General features: G+C 42.5%; 1 protein-coding gene across 2 annotated transcripts in view; it reads right to left on the bottom strand.

Moving 5' to 3' along the window:
• Positions 1-13,003, bottom strand: part of SMAP2 (small ArfGAP2) — a 976,618-nt gene that overhangs the window by 896,290 nt on the left and 67,325 nt on the right. The gene's annotated exons all lie outside the window — the stretch shown is intronic.

Genomic DNA, 13,003 nt, shown 5'->3' with positions numbered 1-13,003 from the left:
CCAAGACAAGAACAGTTACTGTAAGTAGTAGCATTGGCTGTAACATGCGTCTTAGCATGGCTAACCTTAATGTTAGGTTAAGTTATGCCTGAATGTGCAGCAGTTGATTTGGAACAACTGTTTTTATCAGGAGGGTTAAACTTCATTATTTAAAAATGTACACAGTTTTGTGCATTTGTTTTAAGTTAATAGGTTATGAATATGTGTGTGTGTGTTTTTTCCTCAGGGTTTTCATCAAAACAAAAAGTCTTGTAAAATGTCACATTGATTCAAACAGATATGACAAGATACAACCGTAAAGGAGTTCAACCTGCCAAACAATAGTGGGTGCATGTAACACAAAAGCTGGAAATAGACATTTTAAAAAACTGTCAAAGACAATATGTGGGAATAATAACTTCTTATCATAATGGCTACACTAAACATATTATTTTGGAATGTGAGTGGCCTCACATGTATAGACAAAAAGTTAACACTATTGAATTATATTTAAGAAAGCAGAGAGCAAATAGCAATGCTACAGGAAACACATTTGGAAAGAAGTGAGCATGTGAATTAGATAAAGAAAGGATTTCAGCATGAATATTCAACAGATTATTAGAGACAAAGAAAAAGAGAAGCATTAATATTAGTTGTTAGAGGAGCTCCAATAGTGATAGAAGAGGGGAAAAAAGATAGAAATGGTAGATTTGTGGTAGCAAGGAGGTAATGGCAATGGGGGAGTATTATTCTGCATGTACTTACCTTCACAGGTGTGTACTAGGCTACTGGCCCTGGAACTTTTACAAGCCTAGCCTATAGAAGTGCCCTGGCATCGTTCCGCCCAACGTTAGTCCCGAGTGCCTCTATCAAGTACAGCCACTGTAGTGATCCCCACGGAGAATTATCGATTTCCTATCCACTCATCAAGATTTCTCCTGAAGACGGTCAGTGAGGTGCTCTGCTTGACATGTATGGCAAGTCTATTCCAGAGCATGGGATGTCTCTGGGTTATGAACCTGTCCCTCCAGCATGCTCTGTTGATTGTGGTAATGAGGTTAAGGTCTCTGGAGCGTGTGGTGCAGAGGGATTGTGATTTCTTTAGATGTAGCATTTCTAACAGAGCTGGGTCAGACATGGCTTTGTAAGTCAAGCAGTGATGGCCTCTTAGTAGACGATATAAAACAGGGAATAGCTGGAGTTTTTTGAGTCTGTCCATGTAGGACATGTGTCTAAGGCCTAGGATCCTCTTCATGCGGTACTTTTGTGGCCTTACCAGCTGTTGCATGTGTCTAGTGAGGTACATACCAAATGGTTCATTATACTCTATGATTGGTCTAATGAGGGAAGAATAGAGAGAGATGATGACCTCTTTCTTCCTGGATGCAAAATCCTTGGTAATGAGATGTGCCACATAGAAGGACTTTCTGACCACAGTGGCAATGTGGTGGTCGAAGGAGAGGTTGCTGTCAGCCTATGTCCCCAGATCTCTTATAACACCTTCAGTGTTCAGTGGGCTCCCATCGAAGTGGTAATTAGTGGGAATGGAGATTTTCCAAAAGGGGATGATGATGCACTTTTTGGCATTAAGCTTAAGGCCATGCTTTCAACACCAGTCATTGGTCTCAGTGAAGCCTTTCTGTAGGATGTCTGCATCACCTGGGGAGTTAATAATGGCTCCCAGCTTGCAGCTGTCTGTAAATTTGGTCAGCCAGAATCCCTCCGTGTTGGCCTGGACTTCTGAGAAGTAGATGCCAAACAGGAGAGGACCTAGGACTGATCCCTGTGGGACTCCACTCATGACTGGTCGGCAGTCTGACCTGGAGTCCACTACTTTCATACTGTGGGTTTTATCTGTGAGCCAATTTGCAACTCACCTAGTGATATAGGGGATGATGCCTAGTTTGGTGACTTTATCAATAATTCCTGAGTGGGGAACAGTATCAAAGGCCATGGCCAGATCAAGGCAGGCTGTATGAATTGCCTTGCCCTCATCCACAGCTCTGGTGACTGACTCCAAATAGCCTACCAGGTTGAGCAGGCATGATCTATCTTTCACAAAACCAAACTGCGTGGGATCTACAGTTTGGAGATTCACTATGTCCTTGTTAATTAGGTCCATGATGATGCACTCCATAGCCTTACATATCAGACTCGTCAGGCTAATGGGGCGATAATTTCCAAGGTCTGTAGTCGCTCCTCCTTTGTAGAGAGGGATGACTGTAGCAGTGTGCCATTTGGTAGGGACAAATCTTGAGGTGAAGCTGTGATTAAAACAGGGCACACAGATGTGGCGTCAGTTCACTTTGTAGTGCATGTAGAACACATCCAGGGATACTGTTGGGTCCCACGAAAGATGTATTCTTGGCCTTGGACAATGCAGCATTAACCTGTGCTGCAGTAATGCTAGGTGCCTGGCATTCATCTGGTATTGTGACTGGTCCGGGGGGGGGGGGGTAAAATTAGCAATGAATCTATTGGCCAGTATGTTGGCAATATCTGTTGGCTCAGTATAGGAGGTACCATTGTGCAGTAACTCAGAGCAAACTTGGGTATTGCCATGTAGATTCTTCATATAACTATACAAGGCTTTGTGGTTGTTTTTAGTGTCTGCCGCAATTCTGCATTCATAGCTGGTTTTAGAGGTTTTGATGAGGGATGTCACCTTTTTGTTGAGGCTAATAAGGGAGTTTTTCCAGTCTTGGGACTTCACCTTTTTCTGCAACAGTTTCTGCAACAGTTTCTTCCTTCTGTTGTAGAGGTTATTAATGGCAGGAGACCACCAGATTGGCTTCCTTTTTTGGTGGAGCGCGTCTTGGTTCTGTTGGGTATGGCTAGCTCCATGCATTTATGTATGTTTGTACAGTGCACTGGTGTATGACTCGGCAGTCATGCATCTATTTTCCACTGACAAGGGTGACGTGAAGTTAGCCACCTCTGTTTGTAGGAGCCCAAAGTCAGCTTTGGAGAAGTTTTTCATGGTGGTTACCTTTGCGAGAGGGGGTGTGGGTGAGATGTGGATTTCCATGGTGATTAGTTTGTGGTTGGATCTAACCAGAGAGAACTGACTACTGGTGTACAGCAATGGTTGCCCATGTTAGTAATAACCAGGTCACGAATGTTGCTTCCTTTAGTGGGGATAAGAATGAGCTGGTTCAGCGCATTGGAACTGATGAATTCCAGGAAGAGTTGAGCCAGTGTATTGCTGCATGAGTAGTTTTCCCAGTTGATGGAGGAGTAGTTGAAGTCACCTAGTATGACAGTGTAGGGTTGGACCCTAATAGCTTCCAGGGTGCTTAGGAATGTGGAGTGAGAGTCTTGGGACATGGTTGGGGACCTATAGCAGGCTATGACCTGAATCGCCGCCTTACCCAATGTTAGTTGCACCCGATGTATCTCAGATGCATTATGCTGAGCTACTAGTCTGGAGGTGTGCATATCCTTTATGAATATGGAGACACCACTGCCTTTGGAGCTTCGGTCCATGTTCTGGGGCCAAAAAGTTGTGAAATGAGTTATAGCCTGGTAGCGCAGGGGTGCTTTCTGCTGCTTTGAAACAGTTCTCCGTTACAGCACAAATGCTGATATTCTCCATTTTCAGGAATGCTTCGAGCAAGTGCAGCTTGAGATTTAGACTTGTATCACTGAGCAGCATGACCGTCAGATTGCATTTATTTATAGCTGTCATGTTGGTTAATTTGGTCTTTGGAACATCACCAAAAAAAAGGCACTATAGGGGTGGCAAAAGCCTTAGCCAGTATTCGGAAACCTAGGGGTGACAGATGCTGGCCATCTCTGGCAAAGCATCGAGGTCTGTCAATCATGTCATCCCAAGCAGACAGATACTAGAGCCCTTTAGAATGACACCAGAGACTTAGCCAATTGTTGAAGTCAATCATTTTCTGCTTGTACTACAATACCATTCTAGGCGATGGCAGGATGCTGCTCAGTGCTAGGGTCATACCTGCCTGGACGACATAATCTGAGAGCTCCTCCATGTCTCTTTTCATGTAGTCCAGGGAGATGTGTCTCAGGTCATTCACATCCACATGGACAGTGACAGAGTCATACTTCTACTTGTTGTGGCGTGACCTAAGTGCATGTGTTATGTGTCAGATTCTGGCACCTAATAAGAGAGCTGACATCTCCTTATTCAGACTAGTGAGTGGGATATGCCTCACTATCAAGTCACCTATAATTAGTGCATTGGGCAAGCTGTTTTGCCTTAGGGGCTTAGCTCACCTACACAGTGTGTCCCTCCACCCTATGTGTCTTGTGGTTTGTGCTGTGTTGTGTGGTGGTCGAGTGCATTTCTGCCTTGGAGGTCTCTGCTGTTTGGCTAGACTTCTATTGAGAGCCTCCGCGAAGGTGGGTGTGTGGTTTGTGTTTTTATGTGAGAGCTGTGATGGTGGGTGCTCTGGAGGGCTATGTGTTGCATGTGGTGTGGCGCAGGTGTTGACCTTCTCCTCTTCACCAGCTATTCCGGTCTTGACATGAGACTGCGCGACTTCCAATTTGGATATATAAGTGCATCTCTCACAAGTCTGAGTATTGGGAAGTAAGAAGAGAGGATTGTCTGTGTACATGAGGCAGTTGCTACACTGCCTCAGAATGCCCAAGTTCACCAGGTTAATAGGAGAAAGCACAGGGAACTGACCTTTAGACATGCCAGGAGGGATGGTCATTATTACTAAGTACTGGAGCTGTTTCCTTGTATATCTTTTACAGGAAAAATGTCACTCAAGGTTTCTAAGTCTGTACAGAGCACTGCCAAACACTTGAGGAGAAACTAATACATAGACCCTGAAAATTTAAGGATGAAGTACTTAGGCAGATATTCTGAAGTTAGAAAAAAATCAAGCAGTACTTACTGAAATATAAAGAATTAGCTTGTCAAGAATGATGAGAGTCGCATGAATGACTACTGCCTGGCTACTACTAATGCTGGTCTCAGCGCAGCTTCACTCTGTTGGGATACAATACTCCTTTGCTTCTCTCACCAGAGGCAAAATGTTAGCACCAATCCCAAGAAGAGAAACAGGCCACGACCTGTTTGGTGATCCACAGTCTTGTCCTAGATGATGCAAGGGTCTGTAGGCTTGTAGCCTTTTTTTCTGGTAGATGCCTTGAATAGCAAGCAGACCAATCAGGTACATTAAGCACAGACCCTCACTCTCCAACCATAAAGAGGCAGGAATCAATGCACTCTGCTCCTACTCTCACCAGGATCAGAATATGAGCACAGATTCCAAGCTGTCACCTATAAAGCAGTTATTAAGCTTTCTGGTGATCAGCAGTCTCCAAGGAAATAGTGTGACTGCACTCCTCTCACCAGGAGAAAACAGAAGCACTAATCCCAATATGACTACTGAGAGGTAGAATGTGGGCTCTCCAATAACTTGTGGTCTTACAACAGATGCTTAAAGGTAAGATGAAAAAAATGGTTTATCCTAAACACTACAGTGTGCACTAGCAAAGTTAGATGTGAAAGTGGGTAACTTAACTTTTTAGACAGGTAAAACTTAAGTTTTAGTGGAGAGTCACTATTTTAAAACAGTAAGACAGATTGAAAGGGAGTGGTCACTTTTGTATTCTGGTACTATGGAATACAATAGAATGGCCAATAAATTTAAATAGTTGAAGGGGAGTGATTTCACAAAATGATAATTTTGTGCTTACTCATGCCAGCCAGTAAAAGCAGAGAGGAAATGAGATATATGGTCAAATTAACATAAGGGACAGGCAACTAGAAAGACAATGGTGTTTAAGAACACAACAGTGACCAGGTGGGAGAAAAATTTCTGTCTGACTCACAAGAGACAGAGCTGTGGTCTCTTTTCAAGTTTTAATATGCAGTTAAAAGCAGAATACAAGTAAAACACAGTGTGAAGAAAACAAATCACAGTATAAAAAACAGAAAAGGGCAATAAAGTAATGCAAAATACAACAAATCAAAAGCAAACTAATCTTTCTCTCACAGCAAACTGTAGCAGAGTTTAGGTGAACCTTTCCAGAAAAGCCTAAAACTGCTATTATGTAACTGAAGAAAATTGTCGTAGAAATAATCAGCTTTCAGCAGGAAATATTACTTATAAATGGGGAATGGAACATGATTTGCAACAGTGAGGATGTTTCTGGGGGACCTAGAAGTGGAAATATAACAGAAGAGAATATTTTATGAAAAAAAACTTATGAAAATATTAGATATGGAACAAGTTAATTCACTAGCAGGAACTCATTTATATATTATTCCCTAAGGTAAAATAACTGGGCTGGACTAGACAGAAATTATATTTCACAGAAACATGCACGTAACTGAAAGCTTCAATACACATCCAATAAATATTTCAGATCATGCGCCAACAACCAAGATAAAAAAAATGCAGAGTAATGAAGTAAAAATTGAAACACTGGTGGTTTCTGTTTCTTACCTATCTGATAAAAAAGACAAATTTAAGGAATTAGTAGAAATTACTCTAAAACAATTAGGTAAGACAACATTTTTTTCAGAAATTATAGCTAATGAGTGGGATAAAAGAAAAGTGGGATGTAACATAGGGTAGAAATAAAAGACAGAGACATATGGTTAAGAAGTAACAAGAATTATATAGACTCCAGAGAGTTTTCCATCAGGTGGACAGCAAATGTTGGAGGTGTAATGGGGAAGAAAGAGGTAATTGGGAATATATTTTCTGGAAGTGTAATGAGTTGCCAGACTTTAAAGATTCCCTGCAGACTACTCTATCAGAAATACTGGGTAAGCAAATCGGTGTATTTAGGGAAAGCTGTCTTTTTTGGAATTAAAAAGCACTGACAATAGACTCTTGATCCTAACTGGGCTCGGGGCACCTGTAGGACTACTTTTTCCTAGCAACGTGGAAACCTCTGCTGCTGCACAATTCTCCTGACTGGATGGAATACTGGGAATCTTTCTTTACCTCTTTGGAGGATAGGAAAGGTGTACAGAACAGCCTCTGGTAATTATCCTTAATATCCAGGAGTCTGCTGCACACCTTGCCAAGCTTGTGGCTGTAAGGATAATTACCCCCGACTGCCTCCAAAATGCAGCAGTCGGTAACTCCTCAGTAGTACTGGTAGGGTTTCTTAGTAAAAGAACAGAGAAAACTCTGGTTATGTGGTCTGCCTCTGCCCCGAGGTTGACATCCATTTGAGTTGCCTCCCCCTACCTTGGAAGAAACCTGTCTCCAGGACTGCTTTGGTGATAATTCTGTGATTTTCTGAAACACATCTTATTACCATCCCTTCGGTTCCCTGAAAAGGTCCTTTTGATGGGTGGAAAAGCTGATTCCAATGGCAGACAGGCCAACACATGGTAATGATGGTGCCTGCTGCTCTGGCTGTGCCTTTAGCTTTGTTGAAAAGCAGATGTATGGACACATTGGAGACTGCAGGTCCACTGTGTTTTGAACATACACTGGTCCCAGTACCCGAAAGAAAGACTTGGTAAGCTCTTAGGTCAGATCTCGCTGAAAATGTGTCATATGGGCAAGACAGTTCAATGCTCTAAACTGCTGAAGCATATATCCATTTCCTTAAACTGTCCAATGCTCTTGACTCCCTGTTGGAGGAGAAGATGAACAGAAAACTTTCCTCGAATAGTTACTTTTTCATGGCTGCCTCTACCACCATAGCATCTACTGATGGACCCTGCTCCAGTGTTTTGTCTTTTGGGGCTACTAAAATCCTATCTGAATTTTTGAGAACAGGTTCTACTACATCAAGATCCTTCCAGGTCCGATATGCCACCAAGTCTATAAGGGCATCAGCAGGTAGTACCACCCAGGACACAGATGAGTGATGAACCAGTACCAAAGGTCTCAAGGAAAACGCATTTGTCTGGTAAAGGAGTTTCAGTGGACCGACCTGGTCTTTGCTTCATCAATTCTAGGATGTCACCAATGCTGACTTCTGGGAACCTTCACCTTCATCCACATATGTGTCTTCTCTGACAGAATCCGGAGAGGAGTCTAGGCGTTGTCATTTCAAGTCTGTTGTCTAGAACCTTGTCTCAGGGGAATCTCAGAAAACAGGTCTAAATCAGACTGGGAACTTCAGTGGCGAACATCCTCCGGGTCTAAAGCCATCAATCTGATTGAGTGGACTGAGTCACAGGATCCAACAGAAGTTGGGAAGGATCAGAGCTGGAAGGTAGCACCTGACTTCTTGCCCTATGCAAAACCCATTCAAATGCCTCAAAGGCAGACATCACGATCAAAGCCTGGGGAACATCCCTCCTATCTGAACATGAAGGAACAATCCCAACCCCAATGGCCAGCATCTCAGAGGCTGATCTCAGACCTAAGCTATCAAGACCCAAATCCAGAGGCAGAGACTCCATTGTTGGGGCCAAAACACAGATGCTTTGGCTCAGAGACTCTTCATGATCTTAAAGAAAAGGAGTCGAGAGAATGAAGGATGTTGACAAACCTGATATTTCCAGCTTTTGTACCCATGGAGATCGGATCTGAGGGACAGACCAGTACCAGACAGAGAATAATGGAGGGGAAGTTGGACCTGTACCCAGAGTGCCCAACAGGGATATCATTGGGAGAACTCCTAGCTTATTTAGTTATTTACTCATATTTGTTTGCCAGGGTGCAGCACTGATAACCTTGGACTTTTTTTTACACTCAGACCGGGAGCTGTATCTGGTTAAGTGACTTGTTCAGAGTCAAACAGTTAATCAATGGAGGCTGAGAGAATCAAACCTTGCACCTCTGGAGTGCAGAAAACTGCTCGTTAACAGCTCCTTAATCCTCTAAGCCAACTGCCCGCTAACAGCTCCTTAATCCTCTAAGCCAACTGCCAGACACAAATTGTATGTGTGTCCTCAAGGATCTCTGCATTGCGTGAGCAGCATTCATCTCAGTGAGATTTCTGGTGGAAGCAGCATCCATCTCAGTGAGATTTCTGGTGGACAGGACAGACCTCGAAGACATTGCTACCAAAAGAGGTCCAAGTACAGTCTCTCTCTCTCTGTCCAAAGACAACTTGGGTACTATCTGTACAGAACAATAGCTTTCAAATCTTCAGATCAACTAGTGATTACTTGTGAAGGTAAGAAGGAACAAGCTGTGTCAAAACAGGTGATTTCAAAATGGTTGTCCAAGGCCATTACCTTTTGTTATACTTACCATAACAAAACTATTCCAGACAGGCTCAAGGCCCACTACACCAGGGCCTTAGCTTCATCTATGGCTTTTTGGAAAGGGTTAGATTCTAGAAACATTCTAGAAGCTGCTGCTACCTGGGCCTCTTTACATACTCTTACAAAGCACGTTAAGCTCGAATCTTTCACTAGGGCCAGATTAAGTTTTGACAGGACCATTCTCCAGGAGCTTCTGGACTCTTCTCCAACCACCTCCCAAATGTAGTTAGCTAAAGTAAAGTAATCTGCCCATGTACTATGTTCTTCACATTGATCATTGCTGCAGTTGCCGCTTCTTCCCTCCACCCCCCTTGTTTTGTTTTTGTTTTTTTTTTTTATTTTTTTTTTTTTGTATGCTAGGGTGTGGAGATTTATTTTTAGTCATTCCTAGCATTGCCCTTTCAGGGCTCATCCTACCTCTCTCTGCTGACAGAAAAGCTCTGAAGGGCTTCACACCTAAACTTGTCTTTTAGCCAGCTCAGCTCAAGCTGCCAGATAATTAGGGCACATGGAAGGTGCCCTGAAGCTTTGGAAACTGGATGTCTGTTATATCCGTGGCAGGATATAATCCATATAGCTAAGGCTACTGCAGCAGTGATCAATAAGATGAACATCAGACTGTATTAATTCTATGAAAGCACAAATACACAACTGGACTGTCATTCCACAACAGGGTTTGTTAATTGAAAAGGCACATCGAGTGTGTGTGATCCAAACCAGACCATGAGACAGCAGCCAAGATGTACATTAATAAAGATGCAATCATACCAGAAGAAATAGCTGAGGATAACAAAACTGTGGCAAAAAGAAAAAAATATTAAAAAAATAGAGACAGTAGAGTTTTTGTGGGAAATGGTTATTCACTGTATACCATGCAGAAGATAAAGCAAATTTATCCCAGTGATCAAAGAATGTCAAGAGGCAGGCATGAGATTCAAGCTGCTACATCCAGCTGGCTTCAGAATATTTTCTCTGGAACAAAGACATATTTGGATGCAGATTATGTTAAGGAGGAAATAAAGTTTATCCAACAAAAAGTGAGACAGGAAACAGAAGGGGACACTGCTTCTCATTCGTCTGACAATAAAGCTCAGAGAGCCTTTGCCAGGGAAACCTTTCCAATGTTCCAAAGGAAAATGCTTGACAGAGAGAAAAAAACACAGGAGTCGACTAGAAGAATCAGAATACCTTGGACTTGTACCAGAGTCTGATGCTGGGAGATGAAGAGGAAATGGAAGAAGACTACCACTGAAATTAATGAATAAATGGGAGGTGAACAGGATGACAACTAGCAACACTGAAATTAGTGAATAAATGGGAGACAATAAAGCATCAATCACATTTGTGAAATACGACTTTGTAAGACAAAGTGGTCGAGAAATACTGAACTTTTGCTGAGATTATTAAACTTGTGGATAGACTGTAAAGCATACACCTCATTTTATGTAATTAATGTTTAGGACCCTAAAAGAAGTAACAGTAGGTAAAATAATTTTTGTTCTCATTAGAGGTTCATACGTGTGTACTAGGCTAATGACCACTGAGGCTTTTTTAAGCCTAGCCATTCATCCCAACCCTCTGACAAGTTTTTGAACCCTTGGTAAGTGTAAGCAGGGGCTTTGGAGATGAAATATTTAGAAGCACGGGTCTTGGAGATGAAACATTTACGGGCTTGCCTGTGTCAGTTAGAGACATAGGTGCCAAACCAGGGATAATTTTCCTGTTCCCCACCCAAATGTCCAAGTTACACTTGAATTGGGTTAGGAAGGAACTCTGCTTCACATCCAACTAGCTACATGGGTAGAATTACAGTCTTAAGTGTAGTAGGTCCTGGGTTCGAGTCCATAACAGGCAGACTATGTCTGTAAATGAATGTAATATTTAGAGCTGAGTGGCTTAGTGGGCTAATGCACTATGCTGAAGTTGACAGGGGGTGATTATGTGGCTTACTCACACTGAGCTGAATGGAAGAGGGGCACTGATCACAACTCTGATCTGAGATATATAACAGTAAGTATCCCGTTTTCTTGTTTACATTTACTAGTTATTGCTTATTCTTACCATTTACTGCAGTTGTCTGCTGCCTATTTTTTTTTACTGTATTTTATTGCTATAAACTAATCTGCACTGTTTTACTGCAATTGTCTGCCTTACTGGCCCGCTAAATCACTTTTCTTACTGCCTCACTGCTTGTAACGCTTTTTTAGCTAGTTTCACTATGTGAAATGTATTAACTGGAAATTTTCTTTATTTGTTAAGCATCTGCTTGTTCTGATTTTCTTGCCAAGGAGTGTATCATATAGCTGATTTGTTTGCAGTTAACAGCATTCTCTTAGACTCTCATTGTTCCTTTTTCTGTTTAAAACTTTAAGTTAGCGTCTTCACTGCTGTTTTTATGCTGTGATAAACTTTTCTGTAGTGTTTTCTGCCTAAAATAGCGTAGCTAGTAGCTGTAGCATAACTCACCCCCCCCCCCCATTGCTGTCTTGTTCTTAAACTCGGTGGCTTTGCAGTCGCCCACCCCTACTGTAAATTTGATGTGGAGCACTCCTCCCAGTCCAGTCTCACTAGCTTGCTGTACCTAATACAAAGAATATTTAGGAAGGCTAAAGTACAGTTTTGTACCTACCATAAATGTAGATGTTCGAAGATCCACATTGCTGCAGTCCTAACACTTGGGTAGTCCGCTGTCCCAGTCGGCCCGAATACCAAAGTATAAGGCTGACGTCGGTCAAGGCGCATTTGTCTGACATCAGGACGTCTGGGTACAAATGCGCATGACCGACGTCATATCCTCAGTCTTTTCTTGCCCCAGATGTCAGAAGACCCTAAAAAGATAAGGCCAAAACCAAAAAACACCAAAACACTCCTGTGCCTAAAATATGTACAATATATACAAATGTACAAAAAATAGAACCTCACCCACACAACCACCCCTAAACACAGAGGGAAGGAGGGAGGAAATTGGACTGCAGCAATGTGGATCTTCGAACATCTACATTTATGGTAGGTACAAAACTGTACTATGTTCTTCATCTCACATTGCTGCAGTCCTAACACTTGGGTAGAATCCCAAAGCAGAGGTAAGGGAGGATGGCTAAACTATAATGAAGCAGGAGCTGCCAAAATGCCCTGCAACACAGCAGTGGCAAAACCAGCCCTGGACTTAGAATAGAGAGGAAGGTGGTAATGCTTGGAGAAAGTATGCACTGAACTCCAAGTAGCTGCCTCCAAAATATCCTTAGTTGCCACTCCCCTTAGAAATGCTGTTGAAGTGGCAGTAGCCCTAGTGGAATGAGGCCTAATCCCAGCTGGAATCTCCTTGCCATGATGGGATTAACAGAATGCAATGCAAAACCCAATCCACTTAGATATAGTTTGTTTTGACACAGGCTTGCCCTGAGAACTCAAAGCAAAAGAAACAAACAACTGCTGAGACTGCCTAAAATCCTTAGTCCTGCTTAAATAATAACGCAACTGCCTGTGTACATCTAAAGTGTGCAAAATCTTTTCCCCCCCTATTTTGGGGATCTGCATAAAAAGTAGGCAAATGAATAGTTTGGTTTAAAGCCACACTAGAAACCACCTTAGGCATAAATGAAGGATTAGTACGTAATGATACCCTATCCTTATGAAAATCAAAAAAGGCTCCACCGCCATAAGGGCCTGCAATTCAGAAACCCTTCTTGCAGAAGTAATGGCCAACAAAAAAGCAGTCTTCCATGACAAGTATTTCAACTCAGCAGTAGCCGCAGGCTCAAAAGGTTGTAGAGTAAGTTTCTCCAACACTAAATTGAGGTCCCAAGCAGGAGTAGGAGCTCTTCGTGGGGGTCTTATATTCTTTGCCCCTCTAAG

This window comes from Protopterus annectens, chromosome 1.part2, assembly GCF_019279795.1.
Source record: "Protopterus annectens isolate FY-2018-M chromosome 1.part2, PAN1.0, whole genome shotgun sequence".
NCBI lineage: Eukaryota > Metazoa > Chordata > Ceratodontiformes > Protopteridae > Protopterus > Protopterus annectens.
This window is presented reverse-complemented; position numbering and strand designations above follow the sequence as displayed.